At 44.8% G+C, this 17,924-nt stretch overlaps 2 long non-coding RNA genes across 4 annotated transcripts in view; one reads left to right on the forward strand and one right to left on the reverse strand.

Annotated features, from left to right (window-relative positions):
* Positions 1–1,157: 1,157 nt before the first annotated feature.
* Positions 1,158–3,489, reverse strand: LOC132348555 (uncharacterized). The gene is made up of 3 exons (XR_009497495.1): positions 3,405–3,489; positions 2,438–2,563; positions 1,158–1,304 (listed from the first exon to the last, which is right to left on the reverse strand). It is a non-coding gene; the product is annotated as an uncharacterized LOC132348555 (long non-coding RNA).
* A 151-nt stretch (positions 3,490–3,640) lies between these two features.
* LOC132348841 (uncharacterized) overlaps positions 3,641–17,924 on the forward strand; it is a 95,204-nt gene continuing 80,920 nt past the window's right edge. For all 3 annotated transcript variants that reach the window (XR_009497569.1, XR_009497570.1, XR_009497571.1), the window contains exon 1: positions 3,641–3,724. This is a non-coding gene — a long non-coding RNA (uncharacterized LOC132348841). The remainder of the gene's footprint in view (positions 3,725–17,924) is intronic.

A 17,924-nucleotide genomic window follows, 5' to 3' on the forward strand; every position in this document is an offset into this window, starting at 1 on the left:
TCTTGTCTGTGCTCTTTGAGGGCTAAGGTGAGGAAAGAGAGCAAGGGGGTCTGAACGTGGCTGTGGGATTATGGGATTGACTTATTTAGGAAGGATAGGGGATCCCTTCTTTCTGAGAACACTGGAAATGGATGCTGGTTGGGCGTGGCCGGGGGGAGAAGGATGGAAGCCAAACCTGGGGTGACTTGCCATAGACTTGTCCAGGAGTGGGACAGTCAGGCCTCTTTTTGGACTTGCTGACCTTACTTTTTTTTTTTTTAAAGTTTAAAGAAACTCCTTTATTTACTTATTATTTTTGGCTGTGTTGGGTCTTCGTTTCTGTGCGAGGGCTTTCTCCAGTTGCGGCAAGTGGGAGCCACTCTTCATTGCGGTGCACGGGCCTCTCACTATTGCGGCCTCTCTTGTTGCGGAGCACAGGCTCCAGACGCGCAGGCTCAGTAGTTGTGGCTCACGGGCCTAGTCGCTCTGCGGCATGTGGGATCCTCCCAGACCAGGGCTCGAACCCGTGTCCCCTGCATTGGCAGGCAGACTCCCAACCACTGTGCCACCAGGGAAGCCCCGCTGACCTTACTTTTGTTGGAGAATGTGAGTTGGGGAATGGAACTGGGGTGAGTGGCTAGTTTTTTGAGTCCCTTGGATGGTCCCACCTTGGCTCACCTTCCTTGGGGGCCAGCCCTTGGCTCCAAGACAGGTGTTTTGTCCCCTCCAGGTAGCTTTGCTGTAGGGAGGGATGTCTTTAGGTTCTTGGGACCAAGATAATTTAAAAAATATATATTTTTTATGTAGACAAAAAATATATTCTGTATCTTGGAGATCCTTTATGCCATCACATACATTCTTTTAGTAGAGCTCCATGAAAATAACCAGTTACCTCTTGTTGGACATTAACATTTTTGCACATATAAAAATCATGGCCTACTTTTGCAGATAAATCTGGGTAAATTCTTAGCAGTAGAATCCTAGTTTCTTAAATAGAACCTGGCAAAAAACAAGCTCTCAGTAAATATTTGTTGAATGAATGAAAGAATGAATGTAATTCCCAAGTCTATCTCATTAGGAGTTTGTTGGGCTGAAATGAATAGAAAACCCAACTAATAGTGGCTTAGCCAATAAAGACATTTAATTTTCTCACGTCAGAGTCTGGAGAGAGGCGGTGAGGCTGGTTCAGCAGCTGGACCGAAACACTGATGGCCAGGGTCACTTCTTCCGTCTCCACCATCCTCAGTGTGCTGGCTTTTGTTCTTGTGCCGGTCACCTCATGGGTATGGGATGGTTGCTGCAGCTCTAGATGTCACAACAGGAAGCTGTGTGTAGAGGGCAGTGGTGAAAAGACCTGTACAGCAAACCATGCTCTCCTTTTCTTGATGGAGAGTGGCTTCCCCAGAAGCCACGGCCTTCCCAGGCTTCCCTTGTCACCTCATTGGCTGGAGCTGCAAGGAAGGCCCAGAAAGCAAATGTCTGCAAACGCTGATGGGAAAGTGACCTAAGATCTGAAATTAGTCCTGCTTCATCCCTGAGGCTGAGGCAGGTGACCACGTGGCTATAAAAATCGAGGTTCTAGAATGGATAAACAACAAGGTCCTACTGTATAGCACAGGGAACTATATTCAATATCCTGTGATACATCATAATGGAAAAGAATATGAAAAAAGAATGTATATATATATATAAATGAATCACTTTGCTGTACAGCAGAAATTAACACAACCTTGTAAATCAACTAACAACAACAAAAAAATTGATGGGACTTCCCTGGTGGTTCAATGGTTAAGAATCCACCTGTCAATGCAGGGGACGCGGGTTCGATCCCTGGTCCGGGAAGATCCCACATGCCGCGGAGTAACCAAGCCCGCGTGCCACAACTACTGAGCCTGTGCTCTAGAGCCTGCGAGCCACAACTACTGGGCCCATGTGCCCCAATTACTGAAGCCTGCGTGCTCTAGGGCCCGCATGCTGCAACTACTGAGCCTGTGTGCTGCAGCTACTGAAGCCCGAGCGCCTAGCGCCCGTGCTCCTCAACAAGAGAAGCCACTGCAATGAGGGGCCTGGGCACTGCAACGAAGAGTAGCCCCCGCTCGCCACAACTAGAGAAAGCCCACGTGCAGCAACGAAGACCCAATGCAGCCAAAAAAAATAAAATAAAATACACAACTTAAAAAAAAAGCGCTGAGAATTAAAAAAAAAAAAATCGAGGTTCTATTAGCAAGAAGGAAGGAGGGGATGCTTTTGGGATAGGTAGGTAATGAACTGTGCGTACCATACTGGGTCAAAGGACATACGCATTTAAAATTCGGACAGAAATTTCTAAGTAGGCAGGGCTTTTGTAACAAGAAAAAAAAAAGGTATCACTGCTCATGTTGAATATTGCAGAAATGCTTTTGTAATTCCCAACTTTAATGGAAAAAGGTGAAGTATAAATTTTAAAAAATCTTCTCACCACTGCTGGGTTTTTGTGCCCCCTTTTCCTCCTCTGTCTTCATACTGGCATGTGGTATTCTGGTTTCTGCTGGTTTAGAACATTCATCTCTTGGAGTAGAGGAGACATATGACAGCGTTGCCTGATCTGAAAAAGAGTGGCTGGCGTGAGCCTCGGGGTGGTCATCCTAGGGACACCCATGGCTCCAGGCTCACATTGCAGGGAGCTGGGAAGGACCGGGGTCTGTGATGGGCTGATGAACATTTTAGCCAATCCCTCTTCCATTGTTTTGCTTGCTTATCATTATTTATTTGATAAGCAATGTTTATTTGTTAATTATTGTTTATTAAAACAATCAAAATAATATTATACATGCATCTAGTTGGAAAAATCAATATGGAAGAGTTTTCAATGAAAGATAATCTGGGGATCTTAAAATACTGTAGGATGATTTTCTGCCGGGTGGGGAGCAGGACTGGAGAGGGAGGTGTGAGCTCCAGGTGCAGCTCAGGCTGAGCACTGGGAGAGGGGTCCCTTCCAGATCTTTCCTTCTCATCTGGGGCAGCCCATCCTGTCTGCATGGGAGCTGCTGACCTGCCTATAGGTAGCAAGTTCCTGAGAGAGAGAGGAAGATAGAAAGGGGAGGGAGGGAGAGAGGGAGAGAGAGAGAGAGAGGAGGAAAGGGCTGAAGGGCTGAATTTGAACTTGGAGCTGGAGGTCAAGGGCTGAGAGGAGGCCAAATTCCACGTCTGGCACCCTACAACACCCCACCCCTCCCCCCTGCGCGCCTCCAAGACCATTCTAGGCAGCTTTTCCTACTGTTGTACTTTAAACCAAAGAAGCCATCAGAACCTTTCCTTCCTGCGAGTGTAAGGCCTCTGTGGACCCTGGTCCTACTCCCTAACCTTACACCCTGAAATTAGCTTCTGACCTGGTAGAAAAGCCACACACCTCCCCCTCCCTAATTCTCAGCTTCCTGCTGGTTCACCTTGTGAACTTCCTGGGTGAAATTTGAAACCAGCCCCTTACTCTGGAGGGCACACAGAGGGCAGAGAGAGAAGAAAGAGGCAGACCACTCAGATTGGTAGGTGGCAGTTTTAACCAGCAAGGGAACTTACTTGTTTGTTTGGGGGCGGGCTCAAGACCAGCCAATCTCTGCACCCGCCTCCAGAAGCTTAAAAGTTTACCGGGAGGCCTTAGCCTGGTTCAGCCGCATACACCGTACACCGTGCAGAAGGTCTCAACAGCATCCCTCTCTTAAGGCTGCATCCTTGGAACACCTCCCACTGTGGGAACAGTGGGCAGAAGGTACATTCCAAGCACGGGGGAGGGGGTGAGGAGCCTCCGATTGCCCGGGTCCCATGCACGGGTCAACCAGCGGTCACGTCCTCTTGATGACCTCCTCTAATAAATCCTCACCCTGGGCAGGATTTTCTGAGGTTCTGACACTTGCCAGTCCTCAAGTATGGGTTGACCAAGACCTGTTCTTTGACCAGAGCCAGTGAGTCTTGCAAGTCTTCCCTTCTCCATTCCTTTCCTGACCATCTGGTGGTAGAAGTCCCTAGCTCCACACGTGCACTGAGCCCTCACAGCACCATGAACCCCTGCATCCTCTCCCTGTCGTCCTTCTGGATCTCACTGCTGTCTGGTGGGGCACAATGTAATTGGGGAGTGGTGCACGTGGGATGAGAGGGGCAGGAGGCTCAACCCATGCCCCAGGCAAGGGGCCCTCTTGTCAAAGAGGTCAGTGCAGAGAAGGGCAGCCTCATTTAGATTCACAAGCATCAGTAAAGAATGAAGAAACTCCCCCATAGGAGTTCACAGGGAACACTTTTTGAGCACTATGTCCCAGGCGCCAAGCTAAGAACTTTCCATGCACAATCTCATTCAATCCTCATAGTGGCCTTGAGAAGTCCCATGTTTTTCAGGTGAAGAAACTGAGTCAGAAGTTTATTTTTTTATTTTTTATTTAAAAAATTTTTATTTTATTGAAGTATAGTTGATTTACAATGTTGTGTTAATTTCTACTGTACAGCAAAGTGATTCAGGTATACATATACACACATTCTTTTTCATATTCTTTTCCATGATGGTTTATCACAGGATATTGAATATAGTTCCCTGTGCTATACAGTAGGACCTTGTTGTTTATCCATTCTCTATATAATCGCTTACACCTGCTAACCCCAAACTCCCAATCCATCCCTCCCTCACCCTCCTCCCCCTTGGCAACCACAAGCCTGTTCTCTATGTCTGTGAGTCTATTTCTGTTTTGTAGATATGTTCATTTGTGTCGTATTTTAGATTCCACATATAAGTGATATCATACGGTATTTGTCTTTCTCTTTCTGCAGAGTCAGAAAGTTTAAATAACTTGCCCGAAGTCCCAGAGTAAGTCAGAGGGCTAGTTTGAACCTTGGTCTGTTTGACCTCAAAATTCTTCTAAATTATTTTTTTTTATATTTACTTATTTATTTATTTTGACTGCACAGGGTCTTAGTTGCGGCATGTGGTAGCTTCGTTGCGGCATGTGGGCTTCTTAGTTGCAGCATGTGGACTCTTAGTTGCGGCATGCATGCGGGATCTAGTTCCCCGACCAGGGATCGAACCCAGGCCCCCTGCTTTGGGAGCATGCAGTCTTACCCATTGGACCACCAGGGAAGTCCCTCTTCTAATTTTAATATTCTACTTTCTCTAACTATAAAGTAGTGGTAGGCTAGTGGTTTGGGATCCACTGCGACAGTCTGAGAAGTAAGAAAAAGAGGGACAGGCAAAGATAACTCTGCATCATATTCTCCCTTTCATACGTCCTCATTTATACTCTGTCATCATGTCCTTATATACTGACTGTCAGACCATCAGGTAACAGCTCTTAAATTGTTTTCTTCCAACGACAACCTGGACCCCAGCTCCAGTCTGGACCAGGACACCAGCGCACTCAGGACAGGGAAATTGTTACCGAGTCCAAGCTTGCTCTGCTAGCTGCACGACAGGCCAATAAATTGGAGACGAGGTGTTGAGGGAAGGAATACAAAGCCGGCAGACCAAGGAGATGGCAGAATAGTGTCTCCGATAAATCATTTTATCAGGGTTTGGATGCCAGTTTCTTTTATAGCCCAGAGAGGGGGAGGAGATGAGGAAGTAAAGTAAAAAGGCCATAAATTTTGCAAGTATCCCTTGGAATGGCCAGCCTTGGTGAGGGGATGTGTTAATTTCTTCTTTCTTGCAGCCATCTACAGGTGGGCAGGGTTCCCTGAGGCAGGCCATTATGTCTGATTATAGTAACAAAACGCAAAGCAAAGGTTAAAGTCAAAGAAACAGATCGAACATGGAGTCCGATTTAGCTCTTCCTGTTAAAAAATGAAATGGAGTTTGTGAGGGTGTCTCATCCAGGCACTGAGGATGAGGCGTAGGGTGCTCAGTGAGGGATCAAGACCTATTTGGAGTGGTAGTGGGGCTCAGATGCTCCTCCTCTGGGACCCCAGGCTTAGCTGCGCTTTGGGGGCTGGGAGTTTTGAGTGGAAGGAATTCCTTGTTGGTGCTTTTATGCTCAGAGCCACCAGAGGGCAGCAGAGGTCGTCATAGACCATTTCCAGGCAGGAGAAACGTTATTCTGAGTTCGTCCCAGCTTTTTCAATCCACTTTGAGAAAAAGTTACATAGCTGGGTCTATACTCCAGATCCCTACTGAATTACATGTAATAAAGTAAGACCTAACATTATGGCCTTCCTTTTCATATGATGTGGAATGCTTCTGCACTTTTGGTAACATTTATCTTGGGGACATTATCCATTATGTTGTATCAATGTTTCTTGTACCAAAGTCACAGGGCAAATTCCTTGTGGAGCTCAAGATCAGGGTTTCCCTCTCATGATAAGCTCTTATGAGAATGGGAAATAATTTATTGGACATCTCTTATGTTGCTATCGAGAGATGATGTTTCATTTTGGCTACCAGGAAGCCAAGAGCTTGTTTTTTTGTTTTTGTTTTTAATTGGAGTAGAGTTGCTTTACAATGTTGTATTAGTTTCTACTGTACAGCAAAGTGAATCAGCTATACGTATACATATATCCCCTCTTTTTTGGATTTCCTTCCCATGTAGGTCACCACAGAGCATTGAGTAGAGTTCCCTGTGCTAGGCAGTGGGTTCTCATTAGTTATCTATTTTATACACAGTATCAATAGTGTATATATGTCAATCCCCATCTCCCAATTCATCCTACCCAAGAGCCTGGGTTTTGGAGCCAGAGCTGGCTTTGAATTTAGACTCTTTGTTGCTTATTATCTCTATGCAAAATGAATGAGGATAATAACATTATCACTTTGCCCACCTCACAAGATTTCTGGGAAGAGTCAATACATAAAGTAAGCACTTAGCACAGAGCCTGACACAAAATGCACACCCAATGAATGTTAGCTATTGTTACTCAGTTTCTCTACCCTCTTTTACTGTCTCTGACTTTTTTTTTTTTTTTTACTCTCGGTTCAATGATTTTTCAGTTTTATGGAATCTGTTTTATAGTATTAAGTTCCTCAAATCCTGTTTGGAGGAAAGTGGTGTATACATGTATGAGAGGTTAGTAAGAGTTAGAATTCTTAGGCAGAAAGAAATATCTAGGGCTTCCCTGGTGGCGCAGTGGTTGAGAATCCGCCTGCCAATGCAGGGGACACGGGTTCGAGCCCTGGTCTGGGAAGATCCCACATGCCGCGGAGCGGCTAGGCCCGTGAGCCACAACTACTGAGCCTGCGCGTCTGGAGCCTGTGCTCCGCAACGGGAGAGGCCGCGACAGTGAGAGGCCCGCGCACCGCGATGAAGAGTGGCCCCCGCTCGCCGCAACTAGAGAAAGCCCTCGCACAGAAACGAAGACCCAACACAGCCATAAATAAATAAATAAATTAATTAATTAAAAAAGAATTTAAAAAAAAAAAAAAAAGAAATATCTAGAGCAGCACTCTCCAATAGAAATATTTTGCAAGCCACATTTGCATTTCAAATTTTCTAGTAGCCACATTAAAAAAGGAAAAAGTTTGGTGTTTACTCAAAAAGTGAAATATAGAATTACCCTGTGACCCAGCAATTCCATTCTCAGGCATATACCTAAAGGAATTGAAAACAGGTGTTTAAACAAAAACTTGCACATGAATGCTCATTGATATGCTATTTACAATTGCCAAAAGCTGGAAGCAACCCAAATGTCCATCAGGGGATAAATGGATAAACAAAATAGAGCATATCCATCCAATGGAATATTATTTGGCCTTAAAAGGAATGAAGTACTGACATATGCTACAGCCTGGATGAACCTGGAAAACATCATGGTAAGTGAAAGAAGCCAGACACAAAAGGCCACATTCAAAGGAAATATCTAGAATAGGCAAGTCCATGGAGACAGAAAGCCAGTTAGTGGTTGTCAGGTCTGGTTTTAGAACAGAATTACAGTTTACCCTTGAACAACATGGTTTTGAACTGTGTGGGTCCACTTAAGTGTGGATATTTTCCAATAGTAAACACTGCAGTGCTGGTTGGTTGAATCAGAGGATGTGGGACTGTGGATCCAGAGGAGCTTCGTATAGGGAGGGCTGCCTATAAGTTATACTCAAATTTTCTACTGTGTGGAGGGTCGGTTCCCCTAACCCTGGCCTGGTTCAATGGTCATCGGTACTCAAGTGGGCTTTTTAATGTACAGATTTCCAAATCCCATCCCAGATATAAAATTTATTTATTTATTTATTTATGGCTGTGTTGGGTTTTCTGTGCGTTGCTGTGCGCGGTCTTCTCATTGCGGTCGCTTTTCTTGCCGTGCGGTCGCTTTTCTTGCCGTGCGGTCGCTTTTCTTGCCGTGCGGTCGCTTTTCTTGCCGTGGAGCACCGGCTCTAGGGGGCTTTAGCAGTTGTGGCACCTGGGCTCAGTAGTTGTGGTTCGCGGGCTTAGTTGCTCCGCAGCATGTGGGATCTTCCCGGACCAGGGCTTGAACCCGTGTCCCCTGCATTGGCAGGCGGATTCTTACCCAGTGCGCCACCAGGGAGGTCTCCCATCCCAGATATTTTGATTCAGTAGGTCAAAACTAGGGCAGGCCAAAGAAGCTGCTTGTTTATTTATTAGTAGTTATTTTAAAAGTGCTCCTCGGGGGATTCTAGTAGGTGATCTGGTTTGGGGATCTCTGAATTAGAAGTTTGTGAAAATGAAACTGAGCAGGACCCTGTGGGGCTTCTGGGCACAGAAGCCTTTCTGTGTCCCCCCATTTCTTGGTAATAGGCTTCAGCCTCCACGACCTTCCCTGAGTCCCAAAGGGCAGATTCAAACAGTTGCTAATCAGGGAAGGGAGGGGATGCAGAGACAAGGAAGGAGCAGCCGAGAAACTGTAGTGAAGCCTTGGGGCGGGTTCCCAGTTCTGCCTCAAGGGATACACATAACAATATCTTTGAGCTCTTCTGCAGAACTAAAACCCCCAACAGATGGAAGATAAACTACTTGATGAGGCATTCTTCATTCCAGAGAGAAGGTCATAGTTTGATAACATCGAGAACCATAAAAGCTCATCAGGAGACCGCCTGAGGCCAGATGAAACAGGCCCTGCACACACCCTGATCTTTATCAGCGGCCCACTCCTCACCAAATTCCCCTCCCCGCCTTTGCCAGGCAAAACAATAAAGCTATTCTTTTCTACTTCACCCAAAACTCTGTTTCCGAGATTCCATTTGGCATCAGTGCGCAGAGGCCAAGTGTTCAGCATCAAAAGCCCCTCTCAGCTACAAGGATCTGTGAGCCCAATTCAATAAACTTTTCTCTTTTTTTGGCCGTGCAGTGCGGCAAGCCAGATTTTAGTTCCCTGACCAGGGATCAAACCCCTGCCCCCCTGCAGTGGAAGCGTGGAGTCTTAACCACTGGACTGCCGGGGAAGTCCCATCCTAATTCAGTAATCTGAAATGTTCATCCAGCCTTTACCATTCTCTTGTTTTTCTTCAGCTTTCCCATTTGTTCAGAGCTGTTTATATGCTTGGAGTCATGAGTCTTTTTTGTTATTCCTTTTCTCCTCCCTCTCCCCCTTCCTTCATCTCTTCCTTTTCCAGTTTATTATCTTTTGAAAAAACTGCATAATCATTGTTGAGATATCCAAACAATACAGAAAAGTTCAAAGAGGAAGATCTCCTGGCCCATAGATAACCGTCACAAGTGTTGATATGGGTAGCAATCAGGGGAAGTGCCCGTGGTTCTGCAATATAGGCGTTTGTCATTCAACAGTATGTCATAGAGAGCCGTGATTTTTAATTGTTAAAGTATTCTGTTTCCTTAACTATTTATTAATTTTTTAATATTTAACAAGGCTTTTGCTGTTTCCCATGATCTTTGCCAAATGGTTTCAAAGGCTTTTATTTTCAATTTTATTTCAATTAAGCCAATAAGTGTTTTAGGTGACAAAGCCTCTATCTTTTTGCAACACTTCTTGGGCTTGCAGATAAGATTGCTATTGATTTTTCTTGATATAGAGTGTTCTTGGTTTCAATGTTAAGGTTCTTCTGTTCTGCATTGATCCATTTGATATGGAGCTTATATCTTTCCATTTTTAGAGTTCTCCCAGTTAAAATTATTTTCCTTTATTTATTTATTATTATTATTTTTGGCCATACCTCGCGGCTTGCGGGATCTTAGTTCCCTGACCAGGGATCGAACCCGGGTCCTGAGCAGTGAAAGCTCTGAGTCCTAACCACTGGACTGCCAGGGAATTCCCTTTTTTTTCCCCTTTAAATACAGGGTTTTCTTTCGAGCCTTCTCTCACCCAAGGCCACATAAAATGAACAACTTGCTCCCTTCTCTTCCCCTTGTTTTCTTCTGCCTTCTTAGCGCTGAAACTCAAAACCAAAGCAAACATGCCTCAGTCTCCATCAAATAGCCCAGACCATCAGGGTCCCTAAGAATGAACAGTTGAAGGTACTCAATGCAAAACCTACACTTATACTGAAATGAAAATAGTATCTTTCTAGTTTTCCTGATTACAAATTCTGGTTAAGTTCATTAAGGCTGAACTGTTTAAATTAGTTTGCTCATGCTTTAAGTGCATGTTTAACCTAGCAACTGAGTGAGCCTGCCTTGCCCTGGAATGAAGCCCTCATCCAACTGGGTAGTTGTGTGTTAAGGTTCTTGGTTACCAGCAACAGAAAGATGCTGGCTAACTCATGCAAATGGGAGTGTGCTGGAACAATATCAGAGCTCACATGATTCATGGGAAGCTGGGCCTCCATGGTTGGAACTGATGCACCCTGGAGGGTCAAGAGGGAGAAAGCATCATCTAGGCAGGAAGGTCATCTAGGTTGGGTCCCAGTGGCACTACTGTGGGCAGTTTGGTAGGCATTGCTGGCCCTGCACTGGTTGGTTGCCAGGCCCTTCCTTGTGTGGAGGCTGCCAGCCGACTTGTAGGTGGGGCTGGGTCCTGGGGCAGCTGGCTTCCTGGTCCAGGGGGTCCCAGGGCTAGTGCCTGCCTGCTGGTGGGTGGAGGGGCCCCTGCAGAGAGGAAGGAGGCCCCTGCAGAGAGGAAGGAGTCCAAACTGGTGTTTGCCAGCACCAGTGTCCTCGTGGTAGACTGAGCTCCAAAAAATGGCTGCTGCCAGTGTCTATGTCCTACCTTCTCTCCAGGAGGCTTTCCAAGATCAGCAAGTGGGTCTGACCTCGGCTTCTTTCAAATTACTGCCTCTGCACTGGGATTCTGAGCGTATGAGATTTTGTGCCCTTGAAGAGTGGAGTCTGTGTTTCCTTCAGCCCTCTGGCTTTCCTGTATACAAGTCTTACTGGCCTTCAAAGCCAGACAGTTCTGGGGGTTCATCTTCCCGATGCAGGACCCCCAGGCTGGGGAGATTGATTTGGAGCTCAGATGCTTTGCTCCTTGGGGGGAACCTCTGTAATTGTGATTATCCTCCTGTTTGTGGGTTGCCTACCTGGCAGTGTGGGTCTTGACTATACCGTGACTCCGCCCCTCCTACCCATCTCATTGTGGTTCCTCCTTTCATCGTGGAAAATCTTTTCTGCTAATCTTTAGGCCATTCTCGGAGATAGTTGCTCAGTAAATAGTTGTGATTTTGGTGTGCCAGTGGGAGGAGGTGAGCTCATGGTCTTCCTATTCTGCCACCTTGGCCACACCCTCCCCAAACCTTCACCCTCATTTGTGATGACCAACTCTCCCCAGATATTGACACGTGTCCTCTGGGGGAAAAATGGCCCCTGGTTGAGAACTTAGATCCTAACTGATGTGCTGCCCCTTCGTGGTGAGATGTGTAGACAAAAGATCTGTTTCCTAGACTTCTGACTTGTGTTGTGGTTAGCAGGCACCTGGAACCAACCCTCATAAGACACTAGAATGGAGGAAGAGGATTCCCTGGAAGGAAATAGGCTGCTACTAGGAAAGAGAAAGGGATACTAAACAGCTTGCTTGAAGTCCTTAGGGCCATAAAGATCCCTGTTAAGAACCTTTCACATTTTATGGGTCCAAGTCATAGATGGCTGATGCAGGAGAAGCTTTCATTCTAAGAAGTAATGTCAGGGAATTCCCTGGTGGTCCAGTGGGTAAGACTCTGCGCTCCCAATGCAGGGGGCCCGGGTTTGATCCCTGGTCGGGAAACTAGATCCTGCATGCGTGCTGCAACTAAAAGTCCGTGTGACACAATGAAGATCCCGTGTGCTGCAACTAAGACCCGGTGCAGCCAAAATAAATAATAAATAAATAAACATTAAAAAAAAAGGAAGTTATGTCAGGGACCTCCTTGAGGGTCCAGTGGTGAAGACTCCACGCTTCCACTGCAGGGGGCATGGGTTCGATCCCTGGTTGGGGAAACTAAGATCCCACATAACACGTGGCCAAAAGAAAAAAACAAAGAAAGAAAAGAAGTTATGTCAGCTAGATCTCCTTTCCTGACAGCTTCCTGATTTTTCACAGGTTAGTACTTGTGAAATGAGAATATACATGGCCAAGTGGTCTCTCTTTTTTTTTTTTTTTGGTGGGAATTCCCCCAAGGGGTCTTGTTAACATGCAAATTCCACTGTTCTCAGCTGGGACCCAGGATCTGCATTTCTAACAAGCTCCCAGGGAGTGCTGGTGCTGCTGGCTTTTTTTTTTAAATTGTCCTTCTTATATTCTTTTTTTTTCCCCACCCATTTAATTAAAATTCACAAAAGTCATTCTTTGGAATACCAGAATATAGTTCTGAGAGACTTTCAAGGAAATGATACTTGAGTCTTTATATAACACTGTGTTTCACAATAGTCAGAGGGAGGAAAGTCTTCAGAATCCATGAATGGGCACCAGGTAGGTTATAACCATGATGTCAGGCCTGGAACAATATATATGTATATATTCTTTTAAAATTTTATTTATTTATTTATGGCTGTGTTGGGTCTTCGTTTCTGTGCGAGGGCTTTCTCCAGTTGCGGCAAGTGGGGGCCACTCTTCATCGCGGTGCGTGGGCCTCTCACTATCGCGGCCTCTCTTGTTGAGGAGCACAGGCTCCAGACGCGCAGGCTCAGTAATTGTGGCTCACGGGCCCAGCTGCTCCGCGGCATGTGGGATCTTCCCAGACCAGGGCTCGAACCTGTGTTCCCTGCATTGGCAGGCAGATTCTCAACCACTGAGCCACCAGGGAAGCCCTGGAACAATATTTTATATGGACTCAGAACTGTCGGGATGCTAGACTCTGACTCAACACCCAGAGGCCACTTTCTTGTTTCATTTGTCCTTTTCTGCACAGGATTAATTCCTGGGTGAGGGGCTATGGTGACATCTCTAACCTATGCTTTCTTCCAACTGCTGAGGTTTCTCCAATGCTGTTCCCATAGTCCAGAGGCAGGGATTCAGCACATTCACATGTGGCTTTACCCTAAGGTATAGTTCCCCCTACTGTTTATGGCCCGTAGCATATTGACCTTCTTTACTCATATCTCTGAACTCATTTGTGAGGCTGGGTCCTTGATGAGACTATGAATAAGGCAGTTAAGGCAAAGGGGAATGATCCTCTATACTCTGACTGTAGAGGTTCAGCTTGGTTTAAGACTTGTACTTCCCAGCTGTAAAGTCACAATTTCTGTATTGCTGGCCCTTGGGGCACCAGAGATATTTCCCTAGCATATGAGCATTGTTGGGGGTTGGATGCTCATTGATTGGGGGCAGAGGAAATAATTTAATGATGATTGTTTTTGTGCCACTTACATGGAAATCCACTGGGGTCAGTGACAAAATACAGAAACAAACTCAGTTTTGGAAGGTCATGCCAAGGAGATAGCAACAATGATTGCCTTTATACAGACTGACTCATTACATGGCTAGGTTGGTACCTCGGAGAGGTCACTTGTTTATGTTGGAGGAATCTAGGATGAGAGAGATGAGTGAATTTACATCAGGGCTGACATACAGGAATTTTTCATTTAAAATTTTATATATCTAATCAACATGAAAGACAAAGCTGGGCAAGGAAATTAGTAAGAATTCTGAATTCAAAAACCTTCAAGCAGTATAGTCCAATTTATTTACTCAGAATAATTTGGGCATAATTCTTCATGAAGAATATTTCTTTTTCCTTGTTTCTTCCTTCTGTCGTATTAAGCTGATTTTCCTTAACTTCTGTCACTGTTAACAAATAAACAAATTTAGTGATTCATACAGTCATTGGAAGAATCAATAGTTCCTTTACATGTTAGCAGAACTTCATAGCTGTTTTTAACACTAATACTCTCTCCTGATCCATACATCTATCCGTAAAATATTAGTGAGCAAATCTAGTGCTAGACCCTGAGGAGAGACAAGTTAATAAAGTGATGTTTCTGTTCTTGAGCATGTCTATAGTTTAGCCATTCACTATGGATATTGAACCGTGGTATTTGTCTTCGCCTACTCTCCACACTCCCATAACTTCTCTTTTAACTGTGCAACCATATGGTGTTGGACAGGATCTCCAAGACCTGAGGCCATCATGGTAGTAGTGACATGCTGGGGGAAGAACTCAGAGGGTCTGGATCTATGTCATTTTTCTAAGTGAGTTTAGCAAGTCATTAACTTCTCTGGGCCTCAATTTTGACAATTTCAAAAGAGTTTCGTTGGACTAAATGACTTGAGACATTGAAATTTGTGCCTATGACTGACTGTCCCCAACCCAAGTATAATGTCTTGTCACCTTGCTCCATTTCTCCTCACCTCTCACTCGATTTTTCTGGAAAAACCATGGTTCCAGGACTTCCCTGGTGGCACAGTGGTTAAGACTGTGTGCTCCCAATGCAGGGGGTCGGGGTTTGATCCCTGATCAGGGAACTAGATCCCACACGCATGACGCAACTAAGAGTTCGTATGCCACAACTAAGGGGCTGGCGAGCTGCAACTAAGATCCAGCTCAACCAAATAAATAAATAAATAAAATAAATATATATATAAAAAAAAGATGTGTGAGTGGTCCAAAAATGGTGTATACTGTTAGTAAGGAGACTGCTGAGTATACACCAAGCTTTAACGTGCAGGCTGGTAAATGCCAAAACACAGTTACCCAGCAAGAAGTACCTTCAAACATCCTTCCTGATCCAAAAATCTGAGGTCTTGGGACTTCCCTGGTGGTCCAGTGGGTAAGACTCTGCGCTCCCAATGCAGGGGGCCCGGGTTTGATCCCTGGTCAAGGAACTAGATCCCACATGCACGCTGCAACTAAGAGTTCACATGCCACAACTAAGGAGCCAGTGAGACGCAACGAAGGAGCCCTCCAGCTGCAACTGAGACCCAGCAGAACCAAATAAATAAATTAATTAAAACCCCCCCCCACAAACCATGGTTCCTAGTATTTGGTGTCGTTGGAATTGAAGGAGGGGGTGGCTGAGAGATCTACCTTTCAGGAAGACAAAATTTTTCACAGAGATATTTTTGTTTAAAGTTGTTTCTGTTGCCTCCGCAGCCAGTGAACACGAAGGGCTCGCACATGTATGTCAAGGTGTTGTAGTAGTATCTGGTCAAAGTTAACTTACAGGTGCCGGCCATTGGAGGGTAGTTGCAGACATCTGCGCAGGAGAATGCCAGAGTCAGGTTATCTTTTCTATGGCCAAGTTGGCATTCTTCTCCTCACGGACTCAGCCTACTAATGCTCATCAACCCACAGGAATCTGCCTGATCCTTGAACACTGGGAGATTTCCTTGAGCATAAATTTCGCTGTGTATGTGATATGGGGCAATGATTCTAGTTGGAGCCTGGGTCTGTGACTCAGATACACAGCTGGAGAAGGACAGTAAGGTAGCTCTACTACCTTAGAGATGAAAGCAGGAAAGACCTGAGGCTTTCTCCATTTATCACAGTACTCCTTCTGGATTTTAAATCTATCTCACTTCCTGATTCTCCACATGCTTTCCCATGTGGAAAGCATCTCCCAGGGACACAGGTCAGAGCCCTGACTTTCACCTCCACAGTGTCTCTGCAAACATACAAGCTAAAAAGGCCTTTGACCCTCTCCATCTACTCCGGAAGGGTAGGCTTAAAATGCCCAGTCTGGCAGAAGATGTTCCTCTCCTCCACCAGAGTCTGTGTCCTCCTCTGTCCAGCCTCCCTTTTGGCCTACCCATTCACACTCACCTTGTCTCACTGAGACCATGGAGATCAGTGGTTAGAGCAGGAGCAATGATGACCATATTGGAGACAAAGAAGGAGTTAATATCAGTCTTCTGGAAGTTCAACTACAGCCCTTATCCACAATGAGGAGTTTGCTCTGTTTACCCTGAGTATTTCATGCATGTCCGTCAGAATGTGAATCGAGCAAATTAATTTAAATAAGTAGAATGTGTGCCCTAAGTCTGTGAATGATAGCTTCTGCTTCCCTGTATCTGTGGAATATAACACAGTGGTCCCGTATGTATGTGTTAAATAGAATTGAAACTCACCTAGTACACACACATACACACACACACACACACACTCTCACTCTCACACACATATATCCCACCAATAAAGGAATTTCCTGGACACTCCAGATATCGACCCAATTTTCATAATCTCCACTCCTCTTACACTGAAATCTCTTGGAAAAAACTTAAGTCGATTGTATTTTCTGTCTTCCTCCTTCTCCTGTCCTCAGGCAGAACTCAGTATAACTCCCAAAATCAGATGCTCTAGAGCCATACGGTTTGAGATAGAAGGAGGACTTGATTCCTGCTTATTGGCAGCAGCAACCTCTGGGCTGCTTAGACCCCCTTCTCCTTCACAGTGTCCTCCTGGGTGTTCCCTCCTATTTTGCCTTACTTCCAAGATATCCACTTTCACACAGTTGTCTTCTGAGAGCTGGAGGAAAGATGAAACCTGAAGGTGTGTGGAGGGCCATGGAAAAGATGAGGCCCAGAGAAAAGTGAATCCATTCAGACTTCATGGTGTTGCCGTTAGTAGATAGGAGAGTCCTGGACTGGGCTGATATTATATATTGCGGGCAGAGCTCCTTCTCTTGAGAGGAGGTGAACCCATCTCTCTGATTCCATCTCCTCGGGGCCTGTGCCTGGGCAGGGTTTTGGTGCATCCAGAATTAGCCTAGTGGGCAGGACAGTAAGTGCTTGGGTACCCAGCCATGTAGCTTGCAAGGTCACGGTTTGTCAAAGCTCTGTGGTGAACCTCAGCCTCCCCATCTCACCTCCACATCAAGGGATCATGATGACTCATGCTCAGGACGTCAGCATCACATCAGTATCTCAATAATGAACAGTTGTAGATGAATTATTATCCGTGCTTTAATATATAAATGTAAACATTGGAAAATCAGTTAATGTAGCCTTGAACTTAAACTGGAAGGAAAATAGCAAAATAAATATAAAATAAGATATTGATGAGGATAGTAATTGAAATGAATGAATTAGAAAAAAAGAAACACTAAAACTGCCAAAAAAAATGAGAAGTTTGTACTTTAAAAGCACCATCAAAATGACAAAACTTTGACAAGCATGGTTAAGAAAAACAGAGAAGAAATAAACATCTTCAATAAAAAGAATGTGAAAAGGATAGAACTCAAACATGGAGGAGATGAAAAATTTACTAGGAAATGTTTTGTGTGTGTTTTTATGGTTAAAAGTATAAAAATCTCCATAAAATGAAATTAGTCAAACGGACTCAGTACATAACAAAATGCCTAACTTCATTTGTAAACATGCATGCAGTTTAAATAAATGCCGATTTTACTGGTGAGATGAGTGATTATACTGGTAAGTTTGATCAAACATTTGTTAATCATTTTCTGTATCTTTTAAACCCCCTTACTAGAAAAATATTTAAAAATTACAGAAAAATAAAAAGGTATCTATCCCTCTCAATTTCTTTTTTAAATAAATGTCTTTATTTTTATTTATTTTATTAAAAAAAATTTTAATATTTGATATCTATAGATGGTTTATTTTATTTTATTTTTTGGCTACGCCAGGCAGCATGTGGGATCTTAGTTCCCAGACCAGGGATCGAACCCGTGCCCCCTGCATTAGGAGCGTGGAGTCTTAACCACTGGACCACCAGGGAAGCCCCTCCC

The sequence above is a fragment of the Balaenoptera ricei genome, chromosome 15, assembly GCF_028023285.1.
Source record: "Balaenoptera ricei isolate mBalRic1 chromosome 15, mBalRic1.hap2, whole genome shotgun sequence".
In the NCBI taxonomy this organism is placed as follows: Eukaryota; Metazoa; Chordata; class Mammalia; order Artiodactyla; family Balaenopteridae; genus Balaenoptera; species Balaenoptera ricei.